This window comes from Saimiri boliviensis, chromosome 9 (assembly GCF_048565385.1).
Source record: "Saimiri boliviensis isolate mSaiBol1 chromosome 9, mSaiBol1.pri, whole genome shotgun sequence".
Taxonomy (NCBI): domain Eukaryota; kingdom Metazoa; phylum Chordata; class Mammalia; order Primates; family Cebidae; genus Saimiri; species Saimiri boliviensis.
The window spans coordinates 101,731,955-101,740,178 of record NC_133457.1 but is presented as its reverse complement, the minus strand read 5'-3'; the positions used below and the strand labels follow the sequence as shown (position 1 = coordinate 101,740,178).

At 48.0% G+C, this 8,224-nt stretch overlaps 1 pseudogene; it reads left to right on the top strand.

Annotated features, from left to right (window-relative positions):
- The first annotated feature begins 6,867 nt into the window (after positions 1 to 6,867).
- LOC141585560 (glutaredoxin-1 pseudogene) lies at positions 6,868 to 7,204 on the top strand (annotated as a pseudogene).
- Positions 7,205 to 8,224: the final 1,020 nt, after the last annotated feature.

The window sequence follows — 8,224 nt, the reverse complement described above, 5'->3', positions numbered from 1 at the left end:
CAATGTTTAACTAAGTACAACACGCATGCTGCCGGGGATATGCCCTAGGTTTGGAGGTGTTCAGGATCCAACTTTTTTGTTTGAATAGTTTGAATTTACTTCAAGTAGTGCTAGAAAAAATATATATAACTAGGACAGGAGTGGTGGGTCACACCTGTAATCCCAGCACTTTGGAGGGCTGAGGCGAGCAGATCACTTGAGTTCAGGAGTTAGAGACCAGCCTGGCCAACATGGAGAAAACCCTCTCTTTACTAAAATACAAAAATTAGCCAGATGTGGTGGTATGCACCTGTAGTCCCAGCTGGTGGGCAGGCTGAAGCAGGAGAATTGCTTGAACCTAGGAGGTGGAGGTTGCAGTGAGTCAAGATCGTGCCATTGCATTCCAGCCTGTGTTCTCGAAAGGTCTTATGGTTTTAAAGCATGTGGCACTTCCCTCTTCACTCGTTCTCTCTCCAGACACTATGTAAAGAAGATGCTTGCTTCCCCTTCACCTTCCGCCATGATTGTAAGTTTCCTGAGGCCTCCCAGTCATGCTTTCTGTTAGGCCTGCAGAACCGTGAGTCAGTTAAAACTTTTTCTCATAAATTACACCGTCTAAGGTAGTTCTTTATAGTAGTGTGAAAATGGACTACTACAGTGGTTGAGGGATTCTAGGGAGGAGAATGAGGGAGGAGGGCTGCTGGGTGTGGGGCAGACAGAGAGTAGAGAGTTCAGAATGTCTCCCATCTGGCCACCAGGACATCCCTGAGTCTGAGACCTCATTCATACAGTGTGTTCACGACTTCTCTGTACAAAGCACTATTCTGGGAGGTGGATCTCAGCCTACAAAGAGCTCTTCGTGCAGGCAGGGAGATAATACTTGAGCAGAAATAATGATAAGTTGGGTAAAACCCATCAGAAAGCCATCAGAAGGAGGCACAGAGGGTGAAGGGAGCTCAAGGGGAGGGAAGCATCACTTCTAGATGGAGAGGTCAGGAGATGCTCTGGAGGATAGGAATTTAGGATCTGGGCCTCGTGGGAAGGACAAGATGGGCAGGTGAAATGAGGGTGAGGCCCAGACTAAGCAAAGTCAGAGAGGTGGGAATTTACAGGACATGCTGCAGGTGGATCCATGGCAATGGGTCAGTGACTGCAGCTCCAAAATGCACACCTCCCCATGGAACCCTCTTTGAATTTAGAGTTATCTTGGCTTGTCCAGTTCAAGGCTATATTTGCATGTAAAAGTTTGAGGTGCATGGTATAGGTGAAACCATGGAAAACAGCTCCTCACCATCCAAATGCCAACAATGTGTATTAGCGCAAGCCAGTAGGGGTGTGTTAGGTTGGGTTCCTCAGAAGCAGACAAGGATGGATGTCCGCAAAACTGGTGTATTGAGAGTGCTCCACGCCAGGCACAGTGGCTCAGCCTGCAAACCCAGCACTTCGGGAGACTGAGCGGGGGCAGATTACGAGGTCAGGAGAGTGAGACCAGCCTGACCAACATAGCAAAACCCCATCTGTTCTAAAAATATACAAAAAAATAGCGGAGTGTGGTGGCAGGCACCTGTAATTCCAGCTACTTGGGAGGCTGAGGGAGGAGAATTGCTTGAACCTGGGAGGTGGAGGTTGCAGTGAGCCGAGGTCATGTCATTGCACTCCAGCCTAGGCAGCAAAAGTCCTCCCAGGGAAAGCTGGGGAGAAAGTGAGGGAGGCAGGACAGGAAAGGGAAGGAAGCCCAGCAAGAGGCATCGGGTATTTATTGCTGCATAACAAATTAGCTGAAACCTAGCATCTGAAACAAGCAGTGGTCATCTCAGCTTCTGTGGTCAGAAACCCAGGAGTGACTTTGCTGAATGGTTCTGGCTCAGGGGCTCTCAGGAGGGGGCAGTCAAGGTGTTGGCTGGGGCTCAGTCACCTCATGGCTCAACTGAGAGGCTGGGCATGGTGACTCACGCCCATAATCCCAGCACTTTGGGAGGCCAAGACAGGCAGATCACTTGAGATCAGGAGTTCAAGACCAGCCTGGCCAACAAGGTGAAATTCCGTCTTTACAAATAATACAAAAATTAGCCCTGTATGGTGGTGGATGCCTGTAATCCCGGCTACACGGGAGGCTGAGGCACGAGGATAGCTTGAACCTGTGAGGTGGAGGTTGCAGTGAGCCAAGATTGTGCCACTGTACTCCAGCCTGGGCAACAGAGCAAGATTGTCTCAAAAAAAAAAAAAAAAGAGGCTCAATTTGGAGAGGATCCACTTCTAAACTCACTCTTGTGAGTTTGGACAGCTCTTCAGTCTTGACTGGCTGTTGGCCAGAGACATCAGTTCCCTGCCATGTGGGCCACTTCAGACGGCTGAAGTATCATGGCATATCATATCATATCATACATCATATCACATCATATCATGGCGGCTTGTTTACCCTAGAGAGAGAGAGACAGCTCTGAAAGGGAGAGAGAGCAATAGAGGGCCACCCCAAGACAGAAGCCATGGTCTTTTTATCACTTAATCTTGGAAGTGACATCACATCGCAGCTTACACTCAAAGAGAAGGGATCACCCAAGAGCATAGGAGGTAAGCCTCTTAGGGCCATCTTAGAGTGTGAGCCTACCGCAGTGAGATTTTCAGCAAAGTCCCAGCCTCAGCCACATCCCCCAGGGAGCTCTGGAGAGTAAAACAGTCTCCAGGCAAGGATGCTGGGCTTCCACACTGTCCCAGTTTGTTGTTGACTAAGCCTCCCCAAGTGAGGCTTAACAGCCAGGCATTTCAGGGTCCTTCCATGGTCAAGGCAGCTCCAGTAGCTGAAGAACGGGACTCTGAAGAAAGTCACATGCATGAACACTTACAAGCAAAGAAAGCATGGCCGTGTGCGGTGGCTCATGCCTGTAATCCTAGCACTTTCGGAGGCCAAGGCAGGCATATCACTCAAGGCCAGGGGTTTGAGAATAGCCTGGTCATCATGGCGAAAACCCACCTCTACTAAAAATACAAAAATTAGTGGGACGTGGTGGCCCATGCCTGTGGTCCCAGCTACTCAGGAGGCTGAGGCTGAGAATCACTTGAACCCAGGAGGTGGAGGTTGTGGTAAGCCAAAGTCATGTCACTGCACTCCAGCCTGGGCAACAGAACGAAGCTCTGTCTCAAAAAAAAAAAAAAAGAAAAAGAAAAGAAAAAGAAAAAAAAAAGCACGCCGAGGTCAGGAGAAGCACACCAAATCCGTAAAAGATCCAATGGGCTCTAGAGAGAGCATCAACAGTGTCCCCTTAAAAGGGGGTAATTTGGAAACAATTACCAACATCAAGAATGTCTGTAGCCTTTAACCATCAACCTCATTTATAGAAATTTCTCTTACAACCTCACTGAAGAAATAGCCCGAATATCAATCAGTAGGGACTGGTTAAGTAAATTATGGTCTATTCATAGTCTGGATTATTACACAGCTGTTAAAATATCTACTATGGGCCAGGCATGGTGGCTCACACCTGTAATCCCAGCACTTTGGGAGGCCAGCGCGGGTGGATCACGTGAGTTTGAGACCAGCCTGGCCAATGTAGCAAAATCCCCTGTCTATTAAAAACACAAAAATTAGCCAGGAGGGGTGGCATGCGCCTGTAATCCCAGCTACTCAGGAGGCTGAGACAGGAGAATCACTTGAACTCAGGAGGCAGAGACCGCAGTGAGCCAAGATGACGGCACTGCACTCCAGCCTGGGCAACAGAGCCAGACTCTGTCTCAAAAAAAAAAAAAAAAAAAAAAAAACCCTAATGTGAAATAATTTGAAAGATCTCCTAGACACATCATTAAGTGACAAAAGCAGGGTGTAAAATATTAACTGTATTGGAACAAAGGACTTATTTGTATATATCTGGACTATCTGGACTTGCAAAGGAATGGAAATTTTCAGGTGAGATAAACAATACATTATTATCGGTGAAAGGGAGATTGAGATCCTGGGGTGGGAGGGAGACACTTTCATCTTATGTCTTTAGCAATAATTAAATATTTAATTGTGCGCAGTGGCACAATCATAGCTCATTGTAGCCTCCACCTCCTGGGCTCAAGCGATCCTCCCAGCTCAGTCTCCTGAATAGTTAGAACTAAGGTACGCACCACCACTCCTGGCTAATTTTTATACTTTTTGTAGAGATGAGGTCTTGCTGTTGCCTAGGCAGGTCTCAAACTCCTAGATTTACGTGATTCTCCCACCTCAGCCTCTCAAAGTGCTGGGATTACAGGCATGAGCCACTGCACCCGGTGTTGCAATATTTTTTTAATTGATTTTTAAACAAAAGAGAAAGTGAATCCGGAAACGTGAGTCCCTGGAAGCCACACATATGTTTGTGACTCTTCCTGTCACCTGGTTCTGTGCTATGGGGACCCAGCAGAAGTGGTTTCTGACCCAGCCCAGAGTTGTCACTGGGAAAACTGGTTTGCTTCAATGAGATTGTATTGCCTATCTAATTTGTTTCTGCTTTGTGTTTTATAATTTGCTCTGAAGATTAGATTGTATTTTTTATTTTGCTCTAAATTTTTTACAATAGCCGTTGGCCAAAAGCATTAATGATCTGATTTTGACAGCTGTGTAAATTACCAGCCTGCACGAACCCATTGCTGCCTTGCCTTGTCTAGGCTGTCCTCCCCAGAGCCCCCTCTGAAGCTCTGAGGAGCAAATCCAACCCCATGACTCCCACCCCTGCTGAAAGCTGCCATGACACCCCACTGCTATGAGCATAAGTAGTAACAGTAAGAGCACCCATTCATTGAGTGCTGACCATGGCCCCGGCCCTGAGCCCCATTCTTTACAGGGCTTACTGCTTGGAGTTTTCACAAAACCCCTAGGAGGCAGAGACCATCTAAATCAGCGCTCCCCAACCTTTTTGGCACCAGGGAACAGTTTCATGGAAGACGATTTTTCCACAGAATCGTGGTGGGGTGGGGGAATGGTTTTCAGATGAAATTATTCCACCTCAGATCATCAGGCATTAGATTCTCATAAACAGCGTGTAACCTAGATCCTTCACATGTATAGTTCCCAATAGGGTCCGTGCTCCTATAAGAATCCAATGCTGCTACAGCGGAATCTAATGTTCCTGAGGCAGAACTCAGGTGGGAATGCTCACCTTCTGCTGTGCAGGAGCACAGTTCCTAGCAGGCCACAGACCCGTACCAGTCCATGGGCCCAAGATTGGGGACCCATGATCTAAATAATTTTTTTTTTTTTTTTGAGACAGAGTCTTGCTCTGTCACTCAGGCTGGAGTGCAGTGGCATGATCTCAACTCACTGCAACCTCCGCCTCCTGGGCTCAAGCAATTCTCCTCTCTCAGCCTCCTGAGTAGCTGGGATTACAGGCATGCACCACCATGCCCAGCTAATTTTTTTGTATTTTTAGTAGAGATGGGGTTTCACCCTTTTGGCCCGGCTGGTCTCGAGCTCCTGACCTTGTGATCCACCCGCCTCAGCCTCCCAAAGTGCTGGGATTACAGGCGTGAGCCACCGCACCTGGACCCTAAATGATTTTAAAGATGAGAAAACTGAATCACAGAGAGGTAGGGTTATTTTCCAAGTTCACACAGCCAGGACCTGGCTGAGCCCAAATCTAAAATCCTACTTGGCTCAAAGGGCTGGATCTGGGTTGAGAAAGCACAAATAGGGTTAGAGAGGTCAGTAGGAGCAGATCTCGAAGTACCTGGATGCCGACGCCGAGAATAATGGGATCCAGAGGAAACGAGGACCCTGAGTAGTCTCTGAATGATCTTGGATGCCTCTCAAATGACCTGCATGGTCATTTCCCTCCAAAAAGTGTTTCCTGCTTTTCTAGTCCATGGTCATACATTCATTCATTCAACAAATCCATGTGCCAGACACTATAAAGTCTAGGGACACAGACCCAAATCAGATATGGTCCCACCCTCCAGAAGCTCTAAACGCTATACTCCAGGAGTATAAACCAACAGTGACAATTCAGAGATCCATGTTTGGGTTAGAGGAAGCTCGGGGAGCCAGAGGGGAGTGGATTGTAGGAGCAGAAAGGAAATATCCAAACAGTCTGGGGAAAGGGGTGAGGATCAAGGGAGACTTCCTAAGCAGGTGCTGCCTTAGCTCAGCTCTGAAGATGGCAGATACCAAGGTGAAAGGAGGAAGAGTGACAGAAAATGGGCAGAAAGAACATTTCTCCTGCCATTTCCCCAGTGCCTAGAACACTGCCAGGCACACAGTGGGTGCTTAATAACTAACAGTTGAGTAAATAGAGCATGGCATGTTGAGGGGGCTGCAGGTGATTCAGGGCAGCTAGATGACAACCTGCAAGGCAAGGAGAGACCATGCAGAGGCTGGGGAGTTCCACAGGGGCCAGCTTAGGAGAGGCCTGGAATAGCAAGTTTCTAATTTGGAGCACCAGAGAGCTGCTGACAGGTCTTGATTTAAGACGGGGATTGGCAGGGAGGGTGCTTCAATGGTTTTGAAAGACCCTCCAGTTCATCCTGTGGAAAATGACCTGGGAGGGGCCGAGTACGAAGGTTCATGCCTGTAATTCCAACACTTTGAGAGGCCAAGATAGGATTGCTTGAGCCCAGGAGTTCGAGACCAGCCTGGACAACATGGCAAGATGCTGTCTCTACAAAAAATACAAAACTTGGCCAGGCGTGGTAGCTTATGCCTGGCTGAGGTGGGAGGATTGCCTGAGCCCAGGAGTTCGAGGCTGCGGTGAGCTGTGATTGCACCACTGCGCTCCAGCCTGGGCAACAGAGTGAGACTCTGTCAAAAAAAAAAAAAAAAGAAAAAGAAAGAAAAGAGAAACTAAAGAAAAGAAAGAGAAAGAAAGAAAATGGGCTCAATACCCCAAGGATTACCTGCAGCTGAGGATCCTCCCGGGGAGACCACAGCCCATCCACATGGCCGAGTTTGTGAACTGCAAAATCCGGCCTGGGAAGGTGGTTATGTTCATCAAGCCCACCTGCCGGTACTGCAGGACGACCCAAGAGATCCTCAGTCAATTGCCATCAAACAGGGGCTTCTGGAATTTGTCGATATCACAGCTACCAACCACACTAATGAGATTCAAAATTATGTGAAACAGCTCACGGGGACAAGAACGGTGCCTCGAGTCTTTAAAGATTGTATAGGCAGATGCAGCGATCTAGTCACTACGCAACAAAGTGGGATCTGCTGACATGGCTAAAGCAGACTGGAGGTCCGCAGCAACCACAGAGCAGGCCGCGCGCTGGCTGACGCCCCTCCGCAAGGCTGGATGGCACTGCAAATGATGGCATCACTTCCTGGTGGATGAATTTGGTGGCACGAACAGCTGTCTTCTTCTTTTCACTCAGTATAAAAAAGTGGATCAATTTGCTCTTAACCACAGACCCAAGAAGGTTGACGGACCATCTTGGGTTTTTTCTGGATACGCTCTTTGGTTTTCAGAAGACTGTTTTCAGAAGTTTGGCCTAGGATTTGCTCACTGACCCTCAATTGTTCTTGCTCTTCGGCTCTCGTTTTTCACTCTTCTCCATGTGTCCGCATGCCTTTACCTCTAAGCCGGTGTTTTTCAACTACTTCTATACCGACTCCTTCTCCACAATGATGAATCCATAGTTGGTTTTCCACTACTGCCCATGAGTTGAAATCGTTTTGCTGCTTGACTTGATGGAGTTTGTGTTATGAAATCAGTGAGTGTTTTGAAAGTGTTCATTCAGGAGAGAGATCCAAGATGGCTGATCACTAGCAGCTCGGGATTGTAGCTCCCAGTGAAAGCGCAAAGAATGAGAGGATGCCACACCTTCACATGAATTCTTGTTGCTCACGCATCAGGAGATTCCCAGCGGAGGAGCCCCACGGGTCGCCAGCGCGACTCTTGTGACCGGCGAGGCGGTTTTGCTGGCGCCTTGGAGCGACGGTTCTTGGTGCAGAGTTGGAAAAGCACCCTCAATCTTAACGCCGCTGATTTGGTCGGTGCAGTGGGTTGCTCAGATTTCGGCGCTGAGAATCAGTAAGTTGGACGTCCACTCAGAAAACCAATTACAAAGACGGTGAATACAAAGACCACAGATGGATAAATTTATAACGAAGGGAGGAAAACGGCCAAAAAAGGCTGAGAATGCCCAAGATCAGAACGCCTCTCCCTCAGCGGGGGATCACAGTTCCTCATCAGCAACGGAACAAGGCTTGATGGAGAACGAGTGTGTTCCAATTACAGAAGTAGGCTTCAAAATGTGGATAATGAGAAACTTCTGTGAATTAAAAGAACTTGTT